Consider the following 13,705-nt stretch of genomic DNA (forward strand, 5'->3'; position numbering starts at 1 on the left):
CTATATTCTAAGTATGGGCCAGCCAGAAGAAGACCTTATTGCTTCTTTAAGCAGTCTCTATCCGGAAATTTCCAGGCAACATATGCGTTATGCCAGGCTGAACACACATTTTTAGGATGTGTGTTTCCTTCCTTATCTCAGGGGATCTTAATAAAAACTTCAGACAAGGCAAGAGTCATTGCAGTTCTACTTTGGTGGCCCAGAAGGCCTTGGTTTCCTCTGCTACTCAAACTGGCCGTGGATCCTCCAAGAAATCTTGCAGTTTTTCTGGATCTCTTTTGTCAAGGGCCAGTGTTTCATCCAGATCCTCAATCTCTTTCCCTCAGGGTATGGATGCTGAACACTGCTGGAAGTTAGGGCTTTCAGAGACCCTTTTAGATTTTATGCTCCTTACTAGGAAGCCTTCTACTTCACTTTAATATAAAGTTTGGAATACTTTTTGTACCTGGTGTAAAGATCGAAAACTCTCTTTCTTCTATAAAGGTAAGACGAGTCCACGGATTCATCCTTTACTTGTGGGATATAGTCCTGCTGCTAACAGGAAGTGGCAAAGAGCACCACAGCAGAGCTTTCTATATAGCTCCTCCCTTAGCTCCACCCCCCAGTTATTCTCTTTGTCTACTCTAAGTACTAGGAAGGGTAAAGTGAAAGAGGTGATAAAATATTAGTTTTTAATTTCTTCAAGCAAGAGTTTGTTATTTTAAATGGTACCGGTGTGTACTATTTACTCTCAGACAGCAGATGGATGAAGACTGCTGCCTGGAGGAGGATGATCTTAGCATTTGTAACTAAGATTCATTGCTGTTCCCACAGAGGCTGAGGAGTACAGGAAACTTTAGTGTGAGGAACGGTTTCATGCTATGCAGCAATGAGGTATGTTCAGTCATATTTTTCTGGAGAGACTGTGTATTTCAGAAAGGCTCACATTATACCCAGAAGTGTAAGGGTAAACAGTAATCCTAGAGCTAAAAGAAGGGCATTACTTAGCTTGCATATGGGGCCAATTACAAATATGGTTGACACTGAATTGCAAATATTTGGGAGCCAACGTTTTTTGACTGGGGAGTGCTTTAACGTTTTTGTGGGCAATAACGTTTTGGGCAGCTTTATTAAGGGCACACATGGCTTAACTTTTGAGTCTCAGAACCCACATGGCTAGTTATAACCGCTCTGGTGCGGTTCTGTAAGGCTGTGGAGACATCGAGTGAGATGGGCAGGGCCTATTTTCGCGCCTCAGATGCGCAGTTAGTTTGATCAGCAAGCTCTAACTCCTGAGGGCCCTGGTGTATGTTTTGGGCCAAATCGAAGCTTTTACCCCACATTTTCGATCCCTGAGGGCAGGTAGGGCCACAGCAGGGCTGTGGCAAGGTGCTGAGATGGTTTTTTTCCGGATCTGGGCCTATTTTCGATCCGGTTTGCAAATTAAGGGGTTAATTGTTAAGAAATTTTGTTGTGCAATCTTAACTACCTATATTGTGGCTACATACAAAATTTTGAAAAATTTGGTGTATGTTTAGGCTGTTTTGCAGAACGTGTATGCTTTTTTTCTAGAGTAACGAGTGGAGAAAGCGCCTACTATGTACCTCAGCCCGGGGTAAGGTGCACCTAGCCGACACCGAGAGCTAAACTTATTGGGGAGAAAGCCCAGGCGCCTACCAAAAGGAGGCGGGTACTAAACAATCGAGGTGAAGCAGCTGATCTGATTAAAAATTAATTTAATTACAAAAATAACATAAAATACAAACTAACATGGATCCATGAAAGCTGACAATGATTAATAAAATTTAAGACAATATAAAAACAACATATGAAAGATTCAATATACAATCAATAAAAACAACAGTATATTAATAGCTGATGAGAATCAAATTATGTAAGCTAAACTGTGTAGAGTTCTGATGTGGTGCACGTTGTTGTGAGATAGGAAGGGGGTATCTTTCCGCCCTTTGGTTTTCGGTTGGTTATAGGAAAATAGTGGTGAGATCGTGTAGGGGAAATAGAATGTGATTCCTATGTGATTCCTATGAGTGAGGTATGATGTTCTGATTTACTTAAAAACAGACATTGTGTGACATCAAAAATGAATATAAAACAAGAATAAGAAAAAATAGTGTGCGTAGTTAAAATGTCAATAATTCAAATTCAATAATGAAAACGTACTGGCTCCAGATAAAAAAGTTAGTTAGTGTCCAAATGAACCAAATATAAAATGGTGTTCTTCAAATATAAAAGTTGAAAAAATGTGAAAAAAGTGATGGTATCCAAAAAAACAAAACGAAAAACAGAAGCTCAAAAAAATCAATAATCAATCCAAAGTGATAGTCTCAAAAGGGTAAAAAGATAAAAAGATAGAGTATGTGCAATGTCCACCACAGGCAGTGTCTGCTGTGTGACTTGATAGTAGTGATCACCGCTACGGTGTATGTTGCTAATAGGACTTGGGGTGTGACGATCTCCTCCTAAAAAAGAAAATACAAATAGTGTAGGTTGTATAGCAGTGTGGAAAAATAGAAATAAGGCTTACCAGTGTCTACGCGTTTCGGCCCGTATCAGGCCTTTCTCAAGACTGCAGTTTTTTCACATTTTTTCAACTTTTATATTTGAAGAACACCATTTTATATTTGGTTCATTTGGACACTAACTAACTTTTTTATCTGGAGCCAGTACGTTTTCATTATTGAATTTGAATTATTGACATTTTAACTACGCACACTATTTTTTCTTATTCTTGTTTTATATTCATTTTTGATGTCACACAATGTCTGTTTTTAAGTAAATCATACCTCACTCATAGGAATCACATAGGAATCACATTCTATTTCCCCTACACGATCTCACCACTATTTTCCTATAACCAACCGAAAACCAAAGGGCGGAAAGATACCCCCTTCCTATCTCACAACAACGTGCACCACATCAGAACTCTACACAGTTTAGCTTACATAATTTGATTCTCATCAGCTATTAATATACTGTTGTTTTTATTGATTGTATATTGAATCTTTCATATGTTGTTTTTATATTGTCTTAAATTTTATTAATCATTGTCAGCTTTCATGGATCCATGTTAGTTTGTATTTTATGCTTTTTCTCCTGTTAAGTGTAGTCAGTCCACGGGTCATCCATTACTTATGGGATATTAACTCCTCCCTAACAGGAAGTGCAAGAGGATCATCCAAGCAGAGCTGCTATATAGCTCCTCCCCTCTATGTCACACCCAGTCATTCTCTTGCACCTAACTAATAGATAGGATGTGTGAGAGGAGTGTGGTTATTAAATTTAGTTTTCTATTACTTCAATCAAAAGTTTGTTGTTTTAAACAGCACCGTGTGTTGTTTCTTCTCAGGCAGTATTACAAGAAGAATCTACCTGAGTTTGTGTATGATCTTAGCGGACGTAACTAAGATCCATTTGCTGTTCTTGGCCATTCTGAGGAGCGAGGTAACTTCAGAACAGGGGACAGCGGGCAGGGTATGTTGCAGTATATTATTTTCTAAGGAATGGAATTGACTGAGAAAATACTGCTAATACCAATATAATGTAAGTACAGCCTTAAATGCAGTAGTAGCAACTGGTATCAGGCTGTTATGTATGTATGTTGGCACTAAAGTATTTCTGGGGAATGGCACTTCACTAAGAAAATACGATATACATATAACTTATAGCCTTTCTGCAGTGATAGCGACTAGCAACAGGCTTTTATTATTATTTCATATATTTAAAACGTTTACTGGCAGGTTAATCGTTTTTCTCTCTGAGGTACTTGGTGAAAATTTATGGGCATTATTTTCCACTTGGCTGTCGTTTATTTTGAATAAAATAAGTTTACTGAGCTTCCCCACTGCTGTATTATGAGTGGGAGGGGCCTATTTTGGCGCTTTTACTATGCATTAAAAATTCAGTCACAGTCTTCCTTATTCTCCCTGCATGATCCAGGACGTCTCTACAGAGCTCAGGGGTCTCCAAAACTAGTTTGAGGGAGGTAATCACTAACAGCAGACCTGTGAGACTGTGCTTTGACTGTGATAAAAACGTATTTATTTGATTTGTCAATCGTTTTTTAGTATTAAGGGGTTATTAATCCATTTGCTGATGGGTGCTATCCTTTGCTAAATTAATGCATTTCATATGAAAAATTGATTGCTATAACTAAACCGGTTCATTGTTATATCAAAGTGACAGTTTTTTTGTGTGCTTCTTAAAGGCACAGTAACGTTTTTTATATTGCTTGTAAATTCATTTGAAAAGTATTTTCCAAGCTTGCTAGTCTAATTGCTAGTTTGTTTAAACATGTCTGACACAGAGGAATCTCTTTGTGCAATATGTTCAAAGGCCAAGGTGGAGCCCAATAGAAATTTATGTACTAATTGCATTGATGCTACTTTAAATAAAAGCCAATCTGTACAAGTTAAGCAAAATTCACCAGAGAACGAGGGGAAAGTTATGCCGACTAACTTGCCTCACGTGTCAGTACCTGCATCTCCCGCTCAGGAGGTGCGTGATATTGTAACGCCAAGTACATCAGGGCGGCCATTACAAATCACTTTACAAGACATGGCTAATGTTATGACTGAAGTTTTATCTAAATTGCCAGAACTTAGGGGTAAACGAGACCACTCTGGGGTGAGAACAGAGTGCGCTGATAATGCTAGGGCCATGTCTGATACTGCGTCACAAATTGCAGAACATGAAGACGGAGAGCTTCATTCTGTGGGTGACGGATCTGATCCAAATAAACTGGATTCAGACATTTCAAATTTCAGCTGGAAAACCTCCGTGTATTACTAGGGGAGGTGTTAGCGGCTCTGAATGATTGTAACACGGTTGCAATCCCAGAGAAAATATGTAGGTTGGATAAATATTTTGCGGTACCAACGTGTACTGACGTTTTTCCTATACCTAAGAGACTTACTGAAATTGTTACTAAGGAGTGGGATAGACCCGGTGTGCCTTTCTCACCCCCTCCTATATTCAGAAAAATGTTTCCAATAGACGCCACCACACGGGACTTATGGCAAACGGTCCCTAAGGTGGAGGGAGCAGTTTCTACTTTAGCTAAGCGTACCACTATCCCGGTGGAGGATAGCTGTGCCTTTTCAGATCCAATGGATAAAAAGTTAGAGGGTTACCTTAAGAAAATGTTTGTTCAACAAGGTTTTATATTGCAACCCCTTGCATGCATTGCGCCTGTCACGGCTGCGGCGGCATTTTGGTTTGAGTCTCTGGAAGAGACCCTTGACACAGCTTTATTGGATGAGAGTACACACAAGCTTAAAAACCCTTAAGCTAGCTAATTCATTTATTTCTGATGCCGTAGTACACTTAACTAAACTTACGGCTAAGAATTCCGGATTCGCCATTCAGGCGCGCAGAGCGCTGTGGCTAAAATCCTGGTCAGCTGATGTGACTTCTAAATCTAAATTGCTTAACATACCTTTCAAGGGGCAGTCATTATTCGGGCCAGGTTTGAAAGAAATTATCGCTGACATTACGGGAGGTAAGGGCCATGCCCTGCCTCAAGACAGAGCCAAACCAAGGGCTAGACAGTCTAATTTTCGTGCCTTTCGTAACTTCAAGGCAGGAGCAGCATCAACTTCCTTGGCTCCAAAACAGGAAGGAACTGTTGCTCGCTACAGACAAGGCTGGAAACCTAACCAGACCTGGAACAAGGGCAAGCAGGCCAGAAAACCTGCTGCTGCCCCTAAGACAGCATGAAGTGAGGGCCCCCGATCCGGAAACGGATCTAGTGGGGGGCAGACTCTCTCTCTTCGCCCAGGCTTGGGCAAGAGATGTCCAGGATCCCTGGGCGTTGGAGATCATATCTCAGGGATATCTTCTGGACTTCAAAGCTTCTCCTCCACAAGGAGATTTCATCTTTCAAGGTTGTCAACAAACCAGATAAAGAAAGAGGCGTTTCTACGCTGTGTACAAGATCTTTTACTGATGGGAGTGATCCATCCGGTTCCGCGGTCGGAACACGGACAAGGGTTTTACTCAAATCTGTTTGTGGTTCCCAAGAAAGAAGGAACCTTCAGACCAATATTGGATTTAAAGATCCTAAACAAATTCCTAAGAGTTCCATCGTTCAAAATGGAAACTATTCGGACAATCTTACCCATGATCCAAAGGGGTCAGTACATGACCACAGTGGATTTAAAGGATGCCTACCTTCACATACCGATTCACAAGGATCATTACCGGTATCTAAGGTTTGCCTTCCTAGACAGGCATTACCAGTTTGTAGCTCTTCCCTTCGGGTTAGCTACGGCTCCAAGAATCTTTACAAAGGTTCTGGGTTCTCTTCTGGCGGTACTAAGACCGCGAGGAATATCGGTAGCTCCGTACCTAGACGACATTCTGATACAAGCGTCAAGTTTCCAAACTGCCAAGTCTCATACAGAGTTAGTACTGGCATTTCTAAGGTCACATGGGTGGAAAGTAAACGAAGAAAAGAGTTCTCTATTGCCATTCACAAGAGTTCCCTTCTTAGGGACTCTCATAGATTCTGTAGAAATGAAGATTTACCTGACAGAGGACAGGTTAACAAAACTTCTAAATGCTTGCCGGATCCTTCATTCCATTCCACACCCGTCAGTGGCTCAATGCATGGAGGTAATCGGCTTAATGGTAGCGGCAATGGACATAGTACCTTTTGCACGCCTACATCTCAGACCGCTGCAATTGTGCATGCTAAGTCAGTGGAATGGGGATTACTCAGATTTGTCCCCTATGCTGAATCTGGATCAAGAGACCAGAGATTCTCTTCTATGGTGGTTTTCTCGGCCACATCTGTCCAGAGGGATGCCCTTCAGCAGGCCAGACTGGACAATTGTAACAACAGACGCCAGCCTACTAGGTTGGGGCGCTGTCTGGAATTCCCTGAAGGCTCAGGGATCATGGACTCAGGAGGAGAGTCTTCTTCCAATAAACATTCTGGAATTGAGAGCAGTTTTAAATGCTCTTCTGGCTTGGCCTCAGTTAGCAACTCTGAGGTTCATCAGGTTTCAGTCGGACAACATCACGACTGTGGCTTACATCAACCATCAGGGAGGGACAAGGAGTTCCCTAGCGATGATGGAAGTTTCAAAGATAATTCGCTGGGCAGAGTCTCACTCTTGCCACCTGTCAGCGATCCACATCCCAGGCGTGGAGAACTGGGAGGCGGATTTCCTAAGTCGCCAGACTTTTCATCCGGGGGAGTGGGAACTTCATCCGGAGGTCTTTGCCCAAATACTTCGACGTTGGGGCAAACCAGATATGGATCTCATGGCCTCTCGCCAGAACGCCAAGCTTCCTTGTTACGGGTCCAGGTCCAGGGACCCGGGAGCGGTCCTGATAGATGCTCTGACAGCACCTTGGACCTTCAAGATGGCTTATGTGTTTCCACCCTTCCCGATGCTTCCTCGATTGATTGCCAGGATCAAACAGGAGAAAGCATCGGTGATTCTAATAGCGCCGGCGTGGCCACGCAGGACCTGGTATGCAGATCTAGTGGACATGTCATCCTGTCCACCTTGGTCGCTGCCTCTGAGACAGGACCTTCTAATTCAGGGTCCTTTCAAACATCAAAATCTAATTTCTCTGAAGCTGACTGCATGGAGATTGAACGCTTGATTTTATCAAAGCGTGGATTTTCGGAGTCAGTAATTGATACCTTAATACAGGCTAGGAAACCTGTTACCAGGAAAATTTACCATAAGATATGGCGTAAATATTTACACTGGTGCGAATCCAAGAGTTACTCATGGAGTAAGGTTAGGATTCCTAGGATATTGTCTTTTCTACAAGAAGGTTTAGAAAAGGGGTTTATCTGCAAGTTCTTTAAAGGGACAGATCTCAGCTCTGTCCATCCTTTTACACAAACGTCTGTCAGAAGTTCCAGACGTTCAGGCTTTTTGTCAGGCTTTGGCCAGGATTAAGCCTGTGTTTAAGACTGTTGCTCCACCGTGGAGCTTAAACTTAGTTCTTAACGTTTTACAGGGTGTTCCGTTTGAACCCCTTCATTCCATTGATATCAAGCTATTATCTTGGAAAGTTCTGTTTTTAATGGCTATTTCCTCGGCTCGTAGAGTCTCTGAGTTATCGGCATTACATTGTGATTCTCCTTATCTGATTTTTCATTCAGACAAGGTAGTTCTGCGTACTAAACCTGGGTTCTTACCTAAGGTAGTCACTATCAAGAATATCAATCAAGAGATTGTTGTTCCATCATTGTGCCCTAACCCTTCTTCAAAGAAGGAACGACTTCTGCACAATCTAGACGTAGTCCGTGCCCTGAAATTTTATTTACAGGCAACTAAAGATTTTCGCCAAACTTCTTCCCTGTTTGTCGTTTATCCTGGACAGAGGAGAGGTCAAAAAGCATCTGCTACCTCTCTCTTTTTGGCTTCGTAGCATAATACGTTTAGCCTATGAGACTGCTGGACAGCAGCCTCCTGAAAGAATTACAGCTCATTCTACGAGAGCTGTGGCTTCCACGTGGGCCTTTAAGAATGAGGCCTCTGTTGAACAGATTTGCAAGGCTGCAACTTGGTCTTCTCTTCATACTTTTTACAAATTTTACAAATTTGACACTTTTGCTTCTTCTGAGGCTGTTTTTGGGAGAAAGGTTCTTCAGGCAGTGGTTCCTTCCGTGTAAAGATCCTGCCTGTCCCTCCCGTCATCCGTGTACTTTAGCTTTCGTATTGGTATCCCATAAGTAATGGATGACCCGTGGACTGACTACACTTAACAGGAGAAAACATAATTTATGCTTACCTGATAAATTCCTTTCTCCTGTAGTGTAGTCAGTCCACGGCCCGCCCTGTATTTTATGGCAGGTCTAAATTTTAAATTATACTCCAGTCACCACTGCACCCTATAGTTTCTCCTTTCTCGTTTGGTTTTCGGTCGAATGACTGGGTGTGACGTAGAGGGGAGGAGCTATATAGCAGCTCTGCTTGGGTGATCCTCTTGCACTTCCTGTTAGGGAGGAGTTAATATCCCATAAGTAATGGATGACCCGTGGACTGACTACACTACAGGAGAAAGGAATTTATCAGGTAAGCATAAATTATGTTTTTTCTCTTAAAGGCGCAGTAACGTTTTTTAAGATTATTTTTTTCACTAAATAAAGTGTTTTCATGCTTGTTTGTAGTCATTACTAGCCTGTTCAACATGTCTGACATTGAGGAAAGTCAATGTTCAATATGTTTAGAAGCCATTGTAGAACCTCCACTTAAAATGTGTCCCTCATGCACTGAAAGGTCAATAAATTGTAAAGACCATATTTTAGCTACTTAAAGTATGTCGCAGGATGATTCTCAGTCAGAAAATTAGCGGCAAACAATTCAGGTTTTGCCATTTTAGCGCGTAGAGCATTATGGCTAAAGTCCTGGTCTGCTGATGTGTCATCAAAGGCTAATCTTTTAGCCATCTCTTTCAAGGGTAAGACCCTATTCGGGCCTGAACTGAAAGAGATCATTTCAGACATCACTGGAGGAAAAGGCCATACCCTTCCTCAGAATAAGACAAATAAGATGAGGACCAAACAAAATAATTTTCGTTCCTTTTGAAACTTCAAAGGTGGTCCCTCTACCTCTTCCCCTGCCGCAAAGCAAGAGGGGAATTTTGCTTAATCCAAGTCAGTCTGGAGACCTAACCAGACTTGGAACAACGGTAAACAGGCCAAGAAGCCTGCTGCTGCCACCAAGACAGCATGAAGGGGTAGCCCCCGATCCAGGACCGGATCTAGTAGGGGGCAGACTTTCACTCTTCGCTCAGGCTTGGGCAAGAGACGTTCAGGACTCCTGGGCTTTAGAAATCGTAACCCAGGGGTATCTTCTAGATTTCAAGGATTCTCCCACAAGGGGGAGATTCCATCTTTCTCAATTGTCTGTAAACCAGACAAAGAGAGAGGCGTTCTTACGCTGTGTAGAAGACCTATATACCATGGGAGTGATCTGCCCAGTTCCGAAAACAGAACAGGGGCAAGGGTTCTACTCCAATCTGTTTGTGGTTCCAAAAAAAGAGGGAACCTTCAGACCAATTTTGGATCTCAAGATCCTAAACAAATTCCTCAGAGTTCCATCCTTCAAGATTCAGATATCATTCAGACTATTTTGCAGATGATCCAGGAGGGTCAATATATGACCACCGTGTACTTAAAGTATGCGTATCTACACATTCCTATCCACAAATATCATCACCAGTTCCTCAGGTTCGCCTTTCTGGACAAGCATTACCAGTGTGTGGCTCTTCCACGGCTCCCAGAATTTTCACAAAGGTGCTAGGGTCCCTTCTGGCGGTTCTAAGGCCGCGGGGCATAGCTGTGGCGCCTTATCTGGAAGAACTCACGGGTGGAAGGTGAACGTAACAAAGAGTTCACTTATCCCTCTCACAAGAGTTCCATTCCTGGGAACTCTGATAGATTCGGTGGACATGAAAATTTTTCTGACGGAGATCAGGAAATCAAAAATTTTATCCATCTACCGAGATCTTCATTCCATTCCTCGGCCGTCAGTGGCTCAGTGTATGGAGGTAATCAGTCTAATGGTAGCGGCAATGGACATAGTTCCGTTTGCTCGCTTACATCTCAGACCACTGCAACTATGCATGCTCAAACCGTGGAATGGGGATTATGCAGATTTATCTCCTCAGATATATCTGGACCAAGAGACCAGAGACTCTCTTCTATGGTGGTTGTCACAGGATCATCTGTCCAAGGGAACGTGGCCTCAGCTAGCGTCGGCCAGATTCATAACATTCCAGTTGGACAATATCACGACTGAAGCATATATCAATCATCAGGGGGGAACAAAGAGTTCCCTAGCGATGATAGAGGTTACCAAAATAATTTGATGGCAGAGTCCTCACGCTTGCCATCTATCAGCAATCTATATCCCAGGGGTGGAGAACTGGGAAGCGAATTTTCAAAGTCGTCAGACTTTTCATCCAGAGGAGTGGGAACTCCCTCCGGAGGTGTTTGCACAATTGATTCAGCAATGGGGCACACCAGAATTGGATCTGATGGCGTCTTATCAGAACGCCAAACTTCCTTGTTACGGGTCCAGGTCAAGGGATCCTCAGGCAGTACTGATAGATGCTCTAGCAGTACCCTGGTCGTTCAACCTGGCTTATGTGTTTCCACCATTTCCTCTCCTTCCTCATTTGATTGCCAGAATCAAACAGGAGAGAGCTTCAGTGATTTTGATAGCACCTGCGTGGCCACGCAGGACTTGGTATGCAGACCTGGTGGACATGTCATCTCTTCCACCATGGACTCTGCCACTGAGACAGGACCTTCTGATTCAAGGTCCGTTCCAGCATCCAAATCTAGTTTCTCTGCGGCTGACTGCTTGGAGATTGAACGCTTGATCTTATTCAAGCGGGGTTTCTCGGAGTCGGTCATAGATACCTTGATTCAGGCTCGAAAGCCTGTCACCAGGAAAATTTATCATAAGATATGACGTAAATATCTTTATTGGTGCGAATCCAATGGCTACTCATGAAGTAAGATCAGGATTCCTAGGATTTTGTCCTTTCTCCAAGAAGGATTGGAGAAGGGGCTATCAGCTAGTTCCTTAAAGGGACAGATATCTGCTTTATCAATTCTACTGGACAAACGTCTGGCAGATGTTCCAGACGTTCAGTCGTTCTGTCAGGCTTTAGTTAGAATCAAGCCTGTGTTTAAACCTGTTGCTCCGCCATGGAGTTTGAATTTAGTTCTTAAAGTTCTTCAAGGGGTTCCGTTTGAACCTATGCATTCCATAGATATTAAGCTTCTATCTTGGAAAGTTCTGTTTTTAGTTGCTATCTCTTCGGCTCGAAGAGTTTCTGAACTATCTGCATTGCATTGCAACTCGCCTTATCTTGTTTTCCATGCTGATAAGGTGGTTTTGCCACCTTACCCCAAACCTGGATTCCTTCCTAAGGTTGTTACTAATAAGAATATTAATCAGGAAATTGTTGTTCCTTCTCTGTGTCCTAATCCTTCCTCTAAGAAGGAGCGTCTATTGCATAATTTGGACGTGGTTCGTGCTTTAAAGTTTTACTTGCAAGCGACCAAAGATTTCCGTCAAACTTCTTCTTTATTTGTTGTCTATTCTGGAAAACGTAGAGGTCAAAAAGCTACGGCTACCTCTCTTGCCTTTTGGCTGAAAAGCATCATCCGTTTGGCATACGAGACTGCTGGACAGCAGCCTCCTGAAGGAATTACAGCTCACTCTACTAGAGCGGTGGCTTTCACATGGGCTTTTAAAAATGATGCTTCTGTTGAACAGATTTGTAAGGCTGCGACTTGGTCTTCGCTTCATACCTTTTCCAAATTTTACAAATTTGATACCTTTGCTTCTTCGGAGGCTATTTTTGGGAGAAAAGTTCTTCAAGCAGTGGTGCCTTCTGTTGAACCATCTGTCTTGTCCCTCCCGTTCATCCGTGTCCTGTAGCTTTGGTATTGTATCCCACAAGTAAAGGATGAATCCCTGGACTTGTCTTACCTTTATAGAAGAAAACTAAATGTATGCTTACCTGATAAATTGATTTCTTCTATGTTGAGACGAGTCCACGGCCCGCCCTGTCATTTTAAGGCAGATTATATTTTTTTGATTTCAACTTCAGTCACCTCTGCACCTTGTAGTTTCTCCTTTTTCTTCCTGTACCTTCGGTCGAATGACTGGGGAGTGGAGCTAAGGGAGGAGCTATATAGACAGCTCTGCTGTGGTGCTCTTTGCCACTTCCTGTTAGCAGGAGGACTATATCCCACAAGTAAAGGATGAATCCGTGGACTCGTCTTACCATAGAAGAAATCAATTTATCAGGTAAGCATAAATTTAGTTTTTGATTAAGTGCCTGCATCCGCTATTTTGGAATATTTATTTCATGGATGCCAAAAAGGTCTGAGTTTGTCAACCTTGAAAGTTAAAGATTCAGCCATCTCTGCAATTACTGATGTTAAACGGGCTATGGAGGGTTCTATTGGATAGTTTTGTCAAGCTATTCTGCATGTCAAACCTCCTGTGCGCTTTTGTTCCCTCCTTGGGATTTACCTTTGGTTTTTTTCTGCTTTGATTTCGGCCCTTTTTGAATCAATATTCTGTAAATTTGCAGTACCTTACTTTGAAAACCGTTTTCCATCCTCTCTTTACTTCGGCCAGACGAGTTTCTGAACTTCAAACTCTCTCAGCAAATTCACTTCATACAGTTTTTCACCAAGACAAGGTAGTCCTTCATAAAGTACCGTAGTTTATTCCTAAAGTGTTGTCAGCTTTTCACATAAATGAAGAGATTTTCCTTCCCAACTGTACAGACAGAAAGCCTTCTGAAGGTCAATACCTTCATACACTTGATGTGATGAGATACCTTCGTATTTACTTGGAAAGATCTAAAGAAAAAATGCCTTGTTTGTTGGTTAATCCCTTTGGAAAATGGAAAGGCTGTGCTCCAGTGAAGCAAACTGTTGCTGTTTGGATTGTTGTGTATCATCACAGCTTATAAGCTTCAGCAAGTTCCTGATCGCATTAAGGCTCACTCAACTAGGGCAGTATCCACCTCCTCGTCTTGGGCTTTTTCAGGCTAATGCCTCTGTTTCTGAGATTTGTCAACCTGCAGTCTGGAAAATTCTGCATACCTTTTTCTAACTCATTACAAGTTTGACATTATTCAGTCCTCTGCTGCTTAATGTGAAAGAAATGTTTTGTCCTCTGTTGTTTATCAATAAATTTTGTAC

General features: G+C 42.3%; 1 protein-coding gene across 1 annotated transcript in view; it reads left to right on the forward strand.

Moving 5' to 3' along the window:
- Positions 1–13,705, forward strand: part of BPTF (bromodomain PHD finger transcription factor) — a 923,754-nt gene that overhangs the window by 672,818 nt on the left and 237,231 nt on the right. The gene's annotated exons all lie outside the window — the stretch shown is intronic.

The sequence above is a fragment of the Bombina bombina genome, chromosome 1 (assembly GCF_027579735.1).
Source record: "Bombina bombina isolate aBomBom1 chromosome 1, aBomBom1.pri, whole genome shotgun sequence".
Classification (NCBI taxonomy): Eukaryota; Metazoa; Chordata; class Amphibia; order Anura; family Bombinatoridae; genus Bombina; species Bombina bombina.